The 16,503-nt window shown below is 47.7% G+C and overlaps 1 pseudogene; it reads right to left on the bottom strand.

Moving 5' to 3' along the window:
- Positions 1-2,780: 2,780 nt before the first annotated feature.
- LOC125724896 (G protein-activated inward rectifier potassium channel 4-like) lies at positions 2,781-10,189 on the bottom strand (annotated as a pseudogene).
- Between the last annotated feature and the right edge of the window lie 6,314 nt (positions 10,190-16,503).

Here is a 16,503-nt window from a genome sequence, read left to right as displayed (position 1 = left end):
TAGAACATGATGAAACACAACAATCTAAACAAATAAAATTAGCGTCCATCCTAAAAATGTATTGCTTTTTTTTTTCCTTTAAACTTTTAATCAGTAACCGCAAACTGTCTTTTAATAATGTTTAATATGAGCAGCGGGGTCAGAAGGCTTTGAGATATTTCTTGTGTTTGAGCTCATTATTTTGCCTGCTTGCATGCACCCGAGAACCGGGGGGGGGGGGGGGGGCGGAATCCTGTGAAGCTTGTAGGGCAAGTACAGTGTGTGCTGATGTCTGAGGTTCGCTTGTAATATCAACCCGTCCAAACCCCCCTGGTCAACGAGACAGACAGGGGAGTCTGATTCCAGACATCGTACTCTCTGATGATTTGTGGTGGTTCACAATGGGGGGGGGGGGGGGTCTCAGAATGTGCCGGAAGGACTATAGAAAAATCCAATATGATCAATTTAATGTAGTGATTCTGCATAGACGTTTTATGGTGGGCTGATTTACAAGGGCAGTGGGCAGCCTGTATGCCTGGGGTGTGTCGGGAAGGGGTGCGCGGGGGGTGAAAGAGATGTTTATGCCCTAGCGCATCTCTCGTCGCGTGCCCTTGTCGAGCGGGTTAGGTGACACAAGTCGCGCGTCACCATCTGCGGCGACATGTCCCACCTGTCCTTTGCTCGCCCCAATTGGTTAAAACAAGCGCCCTACATGGGCGTGCACCGACATCTCCCCAAGCTCGAGAGCCTGACGGCGGTCCCTCTCCTGTCAACTGAAACTCCAACCTCAGGCCACAGAGGCGGTTATATAAACACTGAGCGTGACGTGAGCTTTCAGGCGAGGATGGGAATCCGAACCCGGAAAGGGAAGCGGCATGGCCTCCGTCTCAATAACCCGAACTCTGCTGTAAATCTTCAGGGACGGTGAATGGGCCTCTTTTCAGTGGTGACCAGAACTTTCCGTGAGCGCCTGACAGCTGTGTGTGTGAGTGAGTGAGTGAGTGAGTAGGTGAGTGTGCAAGTGTTTGTTAGGTCACTGGGCAGTGGTTACCCAAGACTTTATTTCTTTTAAATTTTTTTCATCTGCCATTCCATTTCACTCAGATGTAACCCTCATCTGCTGATCGAGGTTTTCCTGTAGTAATTCGGGTCCAGCATTGGAACATCTCCAGCACACTGGCTGGGAGCGTCAAGTTCCTGCCACGTGCTTGGACTCCGCCCCCCGCCGCTGTCCGCCGTTCTCCGCGGTTCGTGCTGCTCACTCCCCAGTCTTTAATAAGACCTGTTTCATTTCATAAGCTGGGCTTGATGCACTTGAACCTAATGATTGAGTTTGTGTCCATCTACCTCTGGAGACGCGTCAGGTAGATCAAGACTCAAGACTCAAGAAATGAACTCCCTTCTAAGCAAAGTTAACAAGACAATCAAAAGAACCAGAAGTTTGTTTATTTTGCTGTTGGACTGAAATCTATTCAGTAAAAAAAGTCAGTTTATGGTAAAAGAGTAATAATAATAATAATAATAATAATAACCCACACACGAAATTCTAAAATGAAATTCTATGTACAACGTAAATAACCTGATATTTTTCAGATACATTATTCAAATTTATGGTAAAAAGGATGCATCAGTATTGAAGCCAAATTCTGTTCACCACTGGATTTAAAATGTCAGCATTCATACATAAATGTAAAGTTTAAATATAGAAAAATGAAAAATGTGTTCTGTGATTTAGCCAGAAACTCATTCCCACAGGCTGATCAAAACCATTTTGAGTCTCTTTAGAGCTGTGTGACTCTACAGTGAGTGTTGCATTTAGTACAAGCAGGTGTAGTCTAGTGCATATTTTATGTAATTTAATATATATGTTGTATGTAAATTTAATATATGTACATTTAATATATGTAAATGTAATATATATTATATGTAAATTTGATATATATTATATGTAAATTTGATATATATTATATGTAAATTTATTATATATTTGCCAGTTCTATGTGTTCATTTTACCCTATTCATTTACATTAATACCAGTGTTTCTCTATCCGTTCCTAGGGGACCCCCAGATGGTACATGTTTTTGCTCCCTCCCATCTCCCAGTAAGAGAAATAACATGGACTTGGGATGCCCAAGGTCCGGCTTGAGAAACACTGGTTTGTGCACGAATTGTCACTTCAGGGCTAACCTCTGAGTAAACTAGGTTTCCAATGCACCTGGTATGTAGCTATTAATTTATCTTCCCACAAAACTTAGCGACTTAGAAATCAGTGCGGTTGGGGTGGTCAGGATTCCGTAGCTTCAGGGAAATCGCGCTACTCATTGCTGGACACGCAGCTTCGGGTTTAACGTTAAACGGCTCTTCTGAATCATGGCTGCAATAAGCACTGGGCCGTCGAATACTAAACGAGACGCGTTATCGGCGGTGCGCCGGCGGGAAAGGCTCTGCGCTTCCGCTTCCTTGAAGCTGCGCGCGAATCATTTTCCCCGTCTCTTTCTCACCTGGACAGTGCTGTGCGTTTTTCCCCTTTTTTGCAGCACGGTTTCTGTTTGCTGGCGTTCGTATACTTCTTTGACTCCTTAAAAACGGTACGTCGTCTGCACTGAAGACAGCACTCGGAGCTATAATCGACCCTGGCTTAACCGAAATCGTACTTTATCGATCAGATCTATTTATAAGATCCACAGGGGGAAAAAAAAAAACCAAAAGAATTTACAGGACTTGTATATTTAGCAATACTGAGTTTTCTTCCAGCGTGCTGTGTTATACGTAGAAAGTCATATTGAAGAATACTGGCCATATAATACCGGTCAATGCATGTTAATGTCAGTGGTGATTTATAGATAATTTGTGTTTCAAACAGATCATAGAATCATGCTTAAGGTTTGATTTCGGGGTATTTCTTCTGGCCTTTTAATATTTCGGCAGGCTGTAAAGTAATTGCACCTGAAATATGTGTTCGCACAAAACTCAAACAGGGTTCTGAGTGGAGCTGTATGCCGCATGATCTTTACAAAAAGCATCAGGTTCCCTAAATGAGGCTGAAGAGGGGGATTTAACACCCTGACGGTGCTCAACGTCTTATATCCTATGGTCCAAGAGAGGCAGCCCCATCCCTGGAAGGATCCCAGCTGCCTCTGCTGCTCCTTCCATTCTCGGTGCAGTCTGTTGTTAGCAACGCATGCCGTTTGACGCGGATCTTTTGGATTAGGGCCCTTCCAGGTGGGCTTCGTTGGCAGGTGTACCGCATGACGTAGGGTCACATTCGCTAGATGCCCACGTGGTCGAGCTAAAGCTCCTCCTGCAAGCCACTGTGTCCACTGATCTAGCACCTACCCTACCCCTCCTGCGGGGCTGTTGGACTCCTCCACCTCCACTTCCTCATCGCACTCCAGAAGCTGGGGTTCGAGGGTCATGGGCAAGTCCCGGAGATGGAGTCTAGGGGTCAGGCCTGGGTGGGGCAGCAGGGGGGAGGTCTGGGGTCCTCTTGGACCACTGGCCAGCTCTTTGGCGCTGCAGGAGGGCGTGTCCGTGGCGTAGATCTCATGGAAGCTGGTATAGTCTACCTCATAGAAGCCCTGCTCCAGGGAGAGGACTGGGGTAAACCTGTAACCCCACAGCACCTCCGTGTCCAGGTAGGAGCTGCGGGCCTGGCAGGTCATTCCTGCGGAGAGGAGGAGAGCAGGAGGGCAGACGCTTGATACCTATACCTCTGTGATGCTCAGAGATCACAGGCGTGACCCTCGAGCTCAGCGGCAGAGGGGCAGGTCTGCACATCCCAGGCTATCAATGCCCTTCTGGAAGGTTCCCTGTATATCAGATTCTCTACCAACAGAGTGGGGTTAAGCTCAGGAAAGACAGGACAAGACAGGCGTAGCTAGCAAATGCAGATACAGTAAGCACACATACTGACAGGCAGGGGACACACATAAACATGCACATTTGTATTTATATCTTTGTGGGGACCATCCATTCATGACCACCTTAACCCCTACCCAGCCCTAACCTTCACCATAAGCAACCAAACTAAATACAAGATTTTTGGCTATTTTAGTTTTTCGATTGCAGTCACAGATTTTTAAAAAGTTGAGGTTTATATTGCGGGGACCTGAAAAACACACAGACACCCCCCTGCCTCCTCCTATGCCTCCTCCCACCTCCTCTTCACTCCTCCTCACACTTCATAAACTTCCAAGGCCCTTGTCTGGCAAGATCTGATGGCTAGTCCTGGTGTGTATAGGCTCTTACGGGTCCACTGGACCCCTAAGGTAAAATGTTCTAAATGGGTACAGGCCAAACAGCACAAATCTAAGACCTAACATCTAGTTCAGTAACACTGTAGCAAACTCACTTCCATATATATCAGGGGGGTCCAGCCTAATATCAGGTGCAGTACTACAGTGGTTTTAAGAGCTTTCCATTGCCTGCGCTGACTCACACGGCAGGCGTTTAGGAAGGAAGCACAGTGGCCCTTTGAACCTAACCCCCGCTGCGCATTGCGTCACCAACAGCCCACTTAAGCACTGCATCGGTGTTGAGGGACGGTGAGTCAGCTGACCTGGAGCCGCTATGCCATTGGCAGGTCCATCGCTGTGGATACCAGTGAGGTGTTTGAGTGATTGGCTGGGGCAAACGATCAGGAAATTGATGGGATATGGGTCATGCCCTTCTCAGAAAGATAGAGGGAAAGCAGAAACCTTCCACATATTTTAAACGATGAATAATTAACGACATTTCGTTATTCTTTTCAGACAGGTCTCGCCTGCCAAACTACTTCTGTCACATTTTTAGGCGCATTTACCAGGGAACATCAGTTTCCGTGATAACCAAATAACCTCCATCCGGCTTACGCGTGATATGCTCTGTGGCATTTAAGCCAAGGTGATGGTTGCTTCCTTTTATCTCCAGTCCCCAAAAGTCACATGAGTTCCGGTTTTAAGCTTTTGTTTAAAACCGACGGCGGGTGATGCCTGCAGGGTTTTCCCCACTTGGGTAACTTTATGGCAGACAGAAAAACGGCACAAGAAAATGGCCTGGACAAGCTGATTAGCTTAGCATGAAGGCTCGAGTGTGGCCTGGACTAGCTGATTAGCTTAGCATGAAGCCTCCAGTGTAGCCAGTTAAAAAAATAACCATAGCTGCACATTGGGTCTCATTATAGTTCACTGGCTACGGACCAACAAAAGCAGCACTGTAAAAAAGCAATTAGCTTCATGCAACACTTCAGCTCCCTGTGAAGAATAATTATACTGGCTTCCTGATCTATATTTCAGAGGCACACAAAGTTATATCTTTGAACCAGGGTGATCAGCACTGGCCCTTCTGTATTTACAGCACCGCATGATGTTAATTATAGCATAATAAATTACATCCAGAGAACTTTACTTGACAAAATGCCAGCACACAAGATTGCCGGGTAAAGGAATGGCTGCAAATATAGGTGCTGGCCCCATTAGAAAGGTCTTTCGGTTTGATAACAGTGAAAAAGGCGGATTGCTCTGGGAGTTACGCTCTATCAGATCTATTTTTGTGGAGTACTCCTGTCAAAACTCAACAGCGATCTTAACGCGGCATCCTTGCAGCTAACCAGCGCAGTACGAGTGGTGACCTGGACCGGCAAAGGCGGCATCGGCAGTGCAGACCGAAGCGTTACTCGCTCCATCCTCCTCCGCCTCCCCCTCATACTCCACCTCTTCCTCACTCGACAGGTACCCCCGTTAGTGTCGGTGCACTTTTTTTTTTAAAGCTGAGCGAGAACCTTAAACATCATTGACATCAAGGTATAAATGAGATAGGATCTGTGGTGGTGAATTGGCAAGTAACGTGACCTTTTTCCTATAAACACGGCATTGTAACACTGTGTAAAGGACAGTCCTGAAAAATGGACCCATGGTCCGGCTTTAGCAAAAGCAGACGGATCAGCCATCTTTTGGGTCCTGGTTGGCAGAGTAGCATCACCGACAGCTGAGATTGGAATTGGGGCTCGAACATTAGGGGACAAAGAGGTCATATCGGGACGCTGTGACTAGAGGTGGACATTTCAGGTGCAGAAAGTAAAAATCTAGACCAGGATGTTGTTTCAGCCAATCAGTTGAGCATAAACACTCAGTCAAAAAGAGTGTTCTATTGGTTGGTTGAAACAAAATCTTGGTCTGGATTTTTACTTTCTGGACCTGAAATCTCCACCTCTGGCTGTGACCAAAGACCTACCTGTAGCCTCTACCATACCCTCCAGGATGACCACCATCTCAAACTCTTCCTTCTCCATCCGTGCCTGAGTCCACTCCCAGAAGGGGCTGCGCTCGTTGATCTCGTGGGCAATGGTGAGTGGTGAGACGAGGAAGAGGCGGTCATCTCCCGTGTCGAAACCCACGTTGATGTCGGTCTGGTTGAGTGGGATGAACTCACCCTCCTTGGTCTGCTGCGAGCGGATGAGCTTGGCACGGATGGAGGCCTCCACGATGTGTGAGTTGCGCAGGTCACCCACGCGGAACATGAGGCAGAGCCGCCCATCCCGCACCGACACCACAGCCTTGTGAGAGAACACCCAATGTCTCCGCCCGCTTTTTGGGCTGAGAGATTTTGACAAACATGCAGCCCACCATCAGGGCATTAACGATGGATCCCAGGATGGCCTGGAGAAGCAGGAGGATGATTCCTTCTGGGCATTTGTCGGTGATGACACGGTAACCATATCCGATGGTGGTCTCCGTCTCGATGGAGAAGAGGAAGGCCGACACGAAGCTGTTGAGATTTTCCACGCAAGGCGTCCAGCTCTCCTCGCCAACATGGCCTAGGTCACCACGCGCATAAGCGATTAGCCACCAAAGCAACCCAAAGAAGAGCCAGGTCACGCAGTAGACCAGGGTGAAGACCAGCAGGCTGAAGTGCCACTTGAGGTCCACCAGTGTGGTGAAGAGGTCACTGAGGTAGCGGTAGGTCTCCTGCACGTTGCCATGGTGCACATTGCACTTGCCATCCTTCTGGACGTAGCGCTGCCTGGGCTTGGTGCTCTCGGAGACCAGGCACATGCGATCCGTGCAGATCGGGATCTCTCTCACAGGCTTTGGGAGCTTCTTCACCTGCGGGCCAGATGGAACTGCTGGGAATATCTCCATGTGAGATGCAGCCATCGGCAAATCACTGGAAACAGACTGTCGGCGAGACTGACGCTCACAATGTCACCCAATCTAATTCTGGGCTAATGCTAATATTTTTTTTTTCCCAGTCATATTGTACTGTGCAGTGAGGTGTGACGGTCGGGTAAAAGGGACTGAAGGGTGATGAAGGGTGGGTCAGTTAGCAGGGCCTGGTGTGTGGAGAGCGAAGCTGAGATGATCCTCACCTTGGTGGACAGCACTCCTATCTCCATGTCGTGGTCCGTATACGCCCGCGAGTCTCCAGCCATCCTCAGTGCGATTTGGTCACCTGGAACGGGGGGGGGGGGGGGGGGGGGGGGGGGATGAGGGGCAAAAGGTCTGAGGACGTCTGATGTTTAACCCTTTGGGGTCTAGGGGTAAGGAACACACTTTCGCTGACTGGGGCATGGTCACACATTTCATTCAATATCATAAACTTAATTCATGGCAAATACGTTATTTCTTATATATTTGTTTTGGCATTAAACTCTTCTTAATCTTAGTGTACTTTGTAAATATGTCAGATTTATGTGAAGTCTGTAATTTGACATCAAAGTATAGACATTGAAAAATGCAGGTTGGAATACTTGCAGAAAAATTATAAGAGTACATAGTAAGCAATTATGGGAAACTGGTTTTGATCCCACATATCTGATCACCAAAGTCTTGGCTACATGAAGACGGCTAAATGGTGTAGTTGCAACATTCAGTTGGATAAATAAGTAAGAAAAACCGAACTCATGTCACTATTTCTGGCTCCTTTAATTGAATATGTAGCAACTTTCATGTGTCTGCATGAGCCATTCACACCTGGCCACACCCCCCCCCCCCCCCCGCCCTTTTTATTGCGCTGATGGGGATGCATCTGGATCGCGTTTCACAGCGAATTCCATTTGAATACACGCTAATGCGGCTATTTAGAATGCGAATAGCGATCTTCAGGTGGGGGCGGCACTATACGCCCCCCCCCCATGCAGGTAAAACAAATAAAAGGTGACATGGTTTACTTTTTTGCCGATTTAACCTAATTTTAAAAACTTTAATGCTTCCCACAATTGGCGTTTCGAAAAGAAGACAGGTTACGGATTTAGTCAGTGGTCTTTTCACGATTCTACATGAAGATTTGAGCGAGAAATAAACTGAAATAGACGCGAAAAGTGAGCTGCGGCAACGACGACGCACTCGACCCCAGAGGGTTAACTCAGGGCCACCCAATATAGAGCAAGGAAGGGTAAGACTTTCAGAGGTCCAGACGCTAGGGGGGGCCCAGCTCAGCAAATTGCATCATCAGCAGACTCTCTCCCGCAGATTTTCTTGTTACCCCACCCCCCCCTCCCGGCCATGTCTAGCCCTGGTTTAACTCCACAAAGTGTCTGCTATCGACTTAAATTCTTCTTTGAAAAATTTCTCTAAAAACAGGCCTGCGTGCCTTTTAAGTCATCCCCTGCATCTACCCCCTGGGAGGCGCCGTTTCACGTTGGCTTTGAGATCCCACCTGATGCTTTGGGATGAGAGCAAGTGTACCAGGAAATGCCCCCCACGTGCAAGTGAGCGGCCCCACTGGCGAGCTCACTGTTTTTCGAACGCTTTCTGGCGAACGTAACGTCTCCCGGCCCTGGAACAGTGCCGCATGGACGCCGCATCTGTTGCACCTTCGGGATCGCATGTCTTCTCCCACGCGCAATAAGGACCTTCAGTCTGGCACGGCCATGGCGGAGAAATTAGGCCTCAAATAGCCCAGAGTGGGTGGGACCCATGTGTGCCGCCAATCACTGCCGGTAACTATGGCAACTGGTGATTGACAGTCATGATAAACCAGGCCACTGTGGTCTTTGATGTCTTATATCAGCATTTCTCAACCCAGTCCCCAGGGACCCACAGGTCCACGTTTCGGTTCCCTTCAGGCTCCCTGCCAGACAGTGCACACTTCTGGCTTTGTCGTCTGACGCCACACCTCCATTTCTTCCTGAAGCCAAAGTGAATTACCGGAACCAGTCCACAGGGATGTTAGCATGTTAGCAGTGCGCCTTCTTGGTGTTCTGTCTATCTGTCCAGCTCATTAGGACTTTAACACTATTCACAGTGAAACCCAACCTGACTCTGGGCTAAAGTTAATGTTTGTTTTTCCATTCATACTCTAAAGGGGGGCAGTCAGGCGTGACCGTCGGGCAATAGGAGCTTGGTGGTGAACGCTGGGGCAATTAGCGTGAAATTAGCATGACAGAAAAAAAAGCGCTTACCAGCTCGAAACGCATTAGTGCCTCCGTTGTTATACCCTAGAACCACATAGCTACTCAGAGCTGCCTTGATCAAGTTCTTTTGTCTGCAAACTGAAGTTAGGAATGAATATTCATTGTTTAAAGGGTCTTGGGCACCATGTCCACCTACGGGCCACTCACAGAGACCCCCCCCCAGGACAAACCAAAGGGGGGGGGCAGCTCGGGGTTTTAGCAAGGCTGGTAACTTTGCATAAATCTGTCTGCTGGTGCAAAGATCATAAAGGTCACCTGACCATGTTCCCTGACAGACCCACAGCTGTTTGCTGATGGTCTCAGTCTCCCTCCAGGTTTCCTCTCAGGCGTGCAGTTCCTGAGCTGGACCTGAGCCCTGGAAGGAGCGCGTCTGTCTCTGAGGGTCGCTCTCACCTCACAATTACTGCGCTGTCCCTTTAAACATGAGTCCCACACACACACACAGAGCCTGGGTGGGCGGAATACGGCCGGACTCCGTAGACAAGTAGATCCACGCTGCTGTGCTCTGGAGTGTGTGGGCAACATGCCTGGAATTCAGTCTGAAAGATCCGTAGTTCGCCGCACTGCAGACCCTTCCACACTCACGGTCACCCAGCAGATGGGGGGAACCGGGTGGTCTGGTGTGGCGACTGGGTTTACCCCCGCACCCTGTCCCAGCTCCGCACTGTACCCCGATGGTTCCTACCTGTGGTTCCTGATAGACTGGACCTCCTGGTGCCTGCCCCGTTTCTGGATCAGAGCCCCTCTGCCTTGGAGGGTTCTCCATGTCCTGCTCTGGGAGCTGATGTTCCCGCGTGGTCGCTCGTCTGTACCCCCTTGTCCATCCCTGAGCCAGCTAGCGACCGTGCAAACGTGCGAGTGAGTATGGTGCCTGTTCGTCTGCCTGCTTCTGTCTGTGTTCAGCCCTAATCGCAGGTCCTGTCGATTCGCGGTGTCTGTGTGTGGGGGGGAGACACCGTGTGTCAGCTCCGCTCTCCATATTCAACTCAGCCCCGCTTGTGTGTGTGTGTGTGTGTGTGTGTGTGCGTGCGCGAGGTGGATTGCGAGTCTCCTGTTCCTCCTCTTCTATCTATCCCAGCAGGGGAGTCGGTTTAAGCGCCCCTGTGCATTGTGGGTAGACGGGCCGCCGCTCCTCATGCCCGTCCTCCAACAGCTGAACTAAGACCTAGCGAAGGTGCCAGCTGAAGACCTAGAACCCCGTAAGATGTCTGCAAACATGCCTCTCAAAGTCTATGTTGTGAAATGACCAGAATGGTTCTGAGTCCCACACCAAACCCTTCGAGCCCCATATTTCATGTTTTGCTGCTGAAGCAGGATGCTGACAACCACCCATATATCCATAGTCAGGGCTGTGGGGGAGTCTGGGGTACAGCCTGGACAGGACTAGTTAGGTGCCAGGTAGCAGTTAAGCATTTTGTGCATCTTTGGACTGTGAGAGGAAACCCTGAACCAGCCTGACAAGGGCTGCAAACCCCACAAATGGCGGAGGCGAGATTCAAACCCGCAACCCTGGAAGTGTGAGGCAACAGTGCTACTGCAGCTAAAGTTTGACAGGAGCTGTCATGGATATGGACAGTTGTGGACAGAGGGGGCTGGCGAGATGCGTTGCGGTCCATCTCTGCCGTAGAACAGGCGCTGCAGTTTTGATCACGGGCAAGGGCCCACGTGGCTGGAGATGCAGCCGATGACTCATTTTAATGCGATTTACAGCAGCATGGCTTCAAACGGGGTGAGTGAGGTTATAAGACAGTATGACATGCATAAGTAGCTGGTTTCACAGCAGCCGTGCTATGATCCTGCAGTGGATGCAGTGGGTCGGGAAAAAGGCCGTGTCATGTGACTGTTGCAGTCATGCGACTGCAAATATCATGCGACTAAAGGTTCTCTTTAAGAGTGTTAACTGAGTGCCAATCTGTGTGTGCAGCTGGAATAACTGTGCCTCTCTCTCTGTCCCCCCCTCCTCTCAGCAGAACCTCCTTTATCTCTTTCAGAGCCTTAGCTGAACTTTGTCTCAGTAGAGTTTGAAAGAACAGGATGCTCTTTAGAAATCGGTGAACTTGGCAAAAACAGCACGCTTCCCAGCATAGTACTTTGCAGGCGGGAACATACGAGTCTGCGTGAGATGCTCTAAAACGTGAGTCAATATACCTCAGTGTTCAGCTCACAAAGTGTGACATCATCGTGTCCGTTCTGTCGCTAAAACAGGCCGTAACTGTACTAGCTAAGGATGTGGTGTGGGGATTACAAGTATTACGCTTCTGGTTACCGCAGGCTTGTGAAACGTGCACTGTCACTCTTGAGGAACACGAGATTTTGTTGTCTGATGCCACACCTCCATTTATCAGACAGCTACTCTCTCGCAATCCACCAGGAAGGTAAAAAAACAAGTTTCCAGGCGATGCGCATCTGTCACGCGGCACGCCGGGCCGATACTGGGGCAGGGAGGCGTGGCGAGGCGAAAGGTTTCACTTTCTGAGAATGTTACAGTATCTCCCTGCCCCGCTTTCCAATGAAAGGAGCCCTGAAAGATGGCCAACGAGGAAGAGAGGGACGACGGTGACAAAAGAGCCTAAAGGAATCCTGAAGTCGTGATTAAAATCCAGACTAATCCTCCCTGGCACAGTGCCCACTCCCTCCCAGTGCACCGTGCCTCTTGCTGCCAGGGGACAGTGCAGTTAAGGAGCCAGGCAGCTCACCAGGATGGTATGGGCTCGAATCCCAAGAAGACAGCTTTCGTTAGCTAACTGGAGGTAACTAAATATATTAATGTATTAAGATAATAATAGACTATATATTGATAATAATAAAACTATCATCCATACTGTATTTTAGATTCTGTACCTTCATAATGACTTATAGTGGTCAGTACAAGAATTATGGAAGCTAGTACTGCATTATGAAGGTATCTGTAGTGCATTACAGATGAGAACTTCATTCATAATGCATAATAAACATGCCTATAATGTGTTGTGCCTTTTCATACATATTTATAGGCATGTTTTCCACATGTCTTTATAATGCAAGCAAAAAGGCAACGAGCTTCATCACATGTACAAACATGCTGGTCACATGACCAGGCCATTTTACTATAAGCACGTTTGACAGACCCCTGTACACAGCAAGGCAGTGCTGTACGTAATTGTATTTAAGGGCGGAGTGTTGGCTCTGAGGCTAGGGATCTGCGCCAACAACCGGAATGGCTCCAGTTCAAGTCCCGTGAATACCATGAGCGATTCTACTCCGTTGGGCCCTTAACCTGTAATTGCTTTGTTCTGGGTATGACGTTAACCTACATCCAGCCCTGTAAGCAGGTCCTACAAAAATTTTAGGGTTGGTGACTGAATTGGCACTCCCCCCCCCCACCCACTGGAAAAAACTCACACTGTTCCATTCCATCTGAACTAGCATGATGCTGATGTATTTGATTGACTGTACTTGGGTTCTCATCCCTGAGTGGTTTGTCGTGTGGTGGCAACATGCTGTAATCAGCGTGCATTCCTTACCTCTCTCGTAGCCATGTTAATAATGCATTATAATGTGTTATAAATGTGCTCATCGATTCTTATAGACATGGAATCGATGGGAAGTGTTACAATTATTAAAAAACAAAAAAGACGCAGGATTTATAATCTTATGCTATGGGAAATTATCAACCTTCATAGAATCTGATCATCAGGCAAGCAGTAGGACCTGACCAGGCAATTGACGTGGACTTCTTTGTAGAGCACTGACTACCGAACCAGGATAGACACCTTCGTATTTAAGATCCACTTACAACAAACTATCGGAGTAGAGCGGCTTCATTGCTTAAACATGTTTGTTAAACCAGAATGGAAGCTGAGGACCTCATAGCTGGGACGATGAGTGTTTGGGTCGCTCAGCATGTGTTTGGTGAGCAAACACAGGTTAGCCACTGCTATGGGCTGTTAATGTCACTAGCTGTCAACTCACTCCTAGGACAGTAAACAGAGAGAGCCTGCGTTTGAATGGCACGCATACCAGCTCGGCAACATCAAGTGTAGGCAGGCGTCTCTACGGCAACAAGTTCCTGTAGTGTTTTAAATTATTTAGACAGCTGGGTATTTCACCTCAAGAGACCTGTAGGGCCCTTCCTGAGAGCAGCGGGGTATTCTTCGTACATGGATTAAGATATCCCAGATCAGAGGACATATCCCGCATCATCTAATCCTGGATACGGTTATCCGGCTGTTTCAGTTCTTCAAAGCCACAGGACACTCGGATTAGCAAAGTTGGATTGAATGATATGAGAAAACGGCACGCTTCTGTGGACACTGACTAGGCTGTATATCGTATATCGGCACTCAGAACCATGATCCACAAGCGTGACTGGCTGTCTAAAACATCAAAAGCGAGGGCGCAATCCTTACGCGTTTTTTTGGGGCATTGCGCGCTTCGTAGGAATTGCGCTCTCGCTTTTACCATTTTGGGCACATGATATTTAATGAAAAATATATGACATAATATATGAATTATATTATTAGCAATATATATTATATTAATATATAATAACATTGTTGGATGAGGACACAGTGTCTGACCAGTCTTGTGGAGAAGACGACTTCGCCAGCTTTGGCTCGTAATATACGGAGCTCGTAAATTGCCGCTGAATGTTATTCCCTCCTGACCGAAGCGGTAGCTGTCAAGGAGCACACGCTAAAGGTTATTGATGATACATATATATATAACCCTATATACACTCAATTTGGAATGCTTATTTGCCGAATAATGTATAGATAGATGTAACTCTAATGGTGTGAAACTATTTTTCTGCATTTTACTGTAACATAGTAACTACATGGACTTTCTAATATGTAATAATATGCTGTGAAGATATGGAGAGGTATTATTCTATATATATACACACACACACACACAGGGGTAATTCTAGGGACTCTGGGGGTCCTAGGGGGGCATCCAACCCCCATGGTAAAATTACTGTGAAGTGTAAATGAATAATATCAGCAAAGAGAAGTTAATAAACGTGAGACCTTTATTTTCACAAATGCACAAATATATATATATATATATATATATATATATATATATATATATATATATATATATATATATATATATATAGAGAGAGAGAGAGAGAGAGAGAGAGAGAGAGATGCTCTTCTTATGATCACACCAATCGGTTGCCCTCGTAAGGAAGGCGCGGCTATGGTTCGACGGGTTTATTGAATGAACTCCTCTGTTTTTGTCAGTGATCTACTCTTGTTTACACTGAATAAACCTGCTCCGAGCAGGTCTGAGCTTACAGATTGGTTGCTTTGACAACAAAATGCTAAGCTCAAAAACAAAAACATAGTTCAACCTTACAAACAGGATGATGTATTGTGACAAAATTGTATTTACGAAACCGAATCTTAAAAGTTGAAATTTATTGTTCATCCCGCAGACTGTGGCAGTGCATTCCAAAGTTTCAGCACTACAACACTAAATACGCCACCCGTGAAATGTTATCTAAACCAAGGTACTGGGTATGATGTTAAACTGCATTTGGGAGTTGATGGTGGGATTGGCACTCCAGTCGCTGTAAAAATTTCACCCAGTGCTGAAACAGCGGACAGGACTCTTTTCTGCTCTGTGAGCAAGTGACACACCATCTACGGTCTAGTTACCCACGTCTTGTTCACAGAACATTAGGCACATCCAAATTAGTTCCTCTGAGAGTTGTAGTTAGGGCAGGTGAGGGAACAGTGCTTATGAAATAATCCCCACATCCTCACTGCACTTGCGACCCTCAGGGCCCAGTGAACTTCTCCAGGCTGGTGGTAAGGCTGTCCTAGCACTGCAAGCAATATGTGCTTCCATCTGGGAGACGGGCATCACCTCAACTGACTGGAAAACTTGGACCTGTAGTCCTTATTTGGAAAGTGAATGGTGATCGCCTGGATTGCGGCAACTACTCGGGGGATAACACTGCTCTCAGTGCTGAATAAGGTCCTTGCTAGGGTCATCTTCAACGGGATCTGTAATCACTTGCATGCCTACCAGCAACTGGAGCAGTCTGGTTCTATACCTAAGAAGTCTACCATCGACCACATCCTGGCACTGAGGGTTCTCATAGTGTGCAAATGTGAATATTGGCAGAGTTTCTCTGTAGCCTTTGTCAGTTTTCATAAAGGCTTCCACACAGTTGATCGAGCAGCCCTGTGGAGCATCTTGAGACTTCACAGGATCCCCCCCCCCCCACCCCCGAAGCTGCTGGATGTCATGGTCGGGCCTGTACACTGGCTGTGAGTGTTGAACAGTGTGGAGGCAAAACCTCTGCGTTCTTCCCAGTTGATTCTGGGGTTCTCCAGGAGTGTTTTCTTACTCCTACTCTGTTCAATGCTTGCATGGACTGGGTGTTGGGCAGGATCGTGGGGTCCAGCAGCTCTGGGGCGTCCGTTGGTGAAGAAAGATTTACTGATCTTGACTTTACTGACAATACTTTGATGTTTGCGGAATCTCTGATCAGAGCTTTCAGGAGACTGAGCGAGGATTCTGAGCGTCTGGGTTTGCGAGTATCCTGGATCTAAAGCAAGATGCAGGCCTTTAATGACCTCTTTGGCCATCAGCAGTGTGTCTGTCTGCAGAGAGAATGTCGACTGTTGAGAAATTGACTAGCCTCGGCAACGACATTCATGTCTGTGGTGACTCTTCCTATGAAGTCTGCAGACCCCAAACGAGCTTGAAGGGCCGAATGGCCATCTCTTGTTTGTAAATTTCTTGTGATTGGGAGAGCATGGGGGGTCATGACGTCGCCGGAAAGGGGTATGTGGAAATCTGGTTATCTTTCCAAGTCTTTAGAGTCCTGGTACTCCCTGTCTTGTTGTATGGCTGTGAGACATGGATGCTGTCCAGTAATCTGAGATTAAGACCGGACTCCTTCAGTACTGTGTCTCTTTAGAGAATCCTTGGGTACCACTAGTTTGACTTTGTGTCAAATGAGCAGTTGCTCATGGAGTCCTGATGAAGAACATTACCTGCATTGTGAGGGAGCGTCATTACTGAGGACCTGAGCGGCAGGGCCAGGCCAAGGGAGACGCCCACATAACACCTGGCTGCGACAGAAAGATGCCCATTTCCGGAGGGTGCGACTGGACCATGTGTCAACTGGGAT

Source organism: Brienomyrus brachyistius, unplaced genomic scaffold (assembly GCF_023856365.1).
Source record: "Brienomyrus brachyistius isolate T26 unplaced genomic scaffold, BBRACH_0.4 scaffold58, whole genome shotgun sequence".
NCBI classification, from domain to species: Eukaryota; Metazoa; Chordata; class Actinopteri; order Osteoglossiformes; family Mormyridae; genus Brienomyrus; species Brienomyrus brachyistius.
This window is presented reverse-complemented; position numbering and strand designations above follow the sequence as displayed.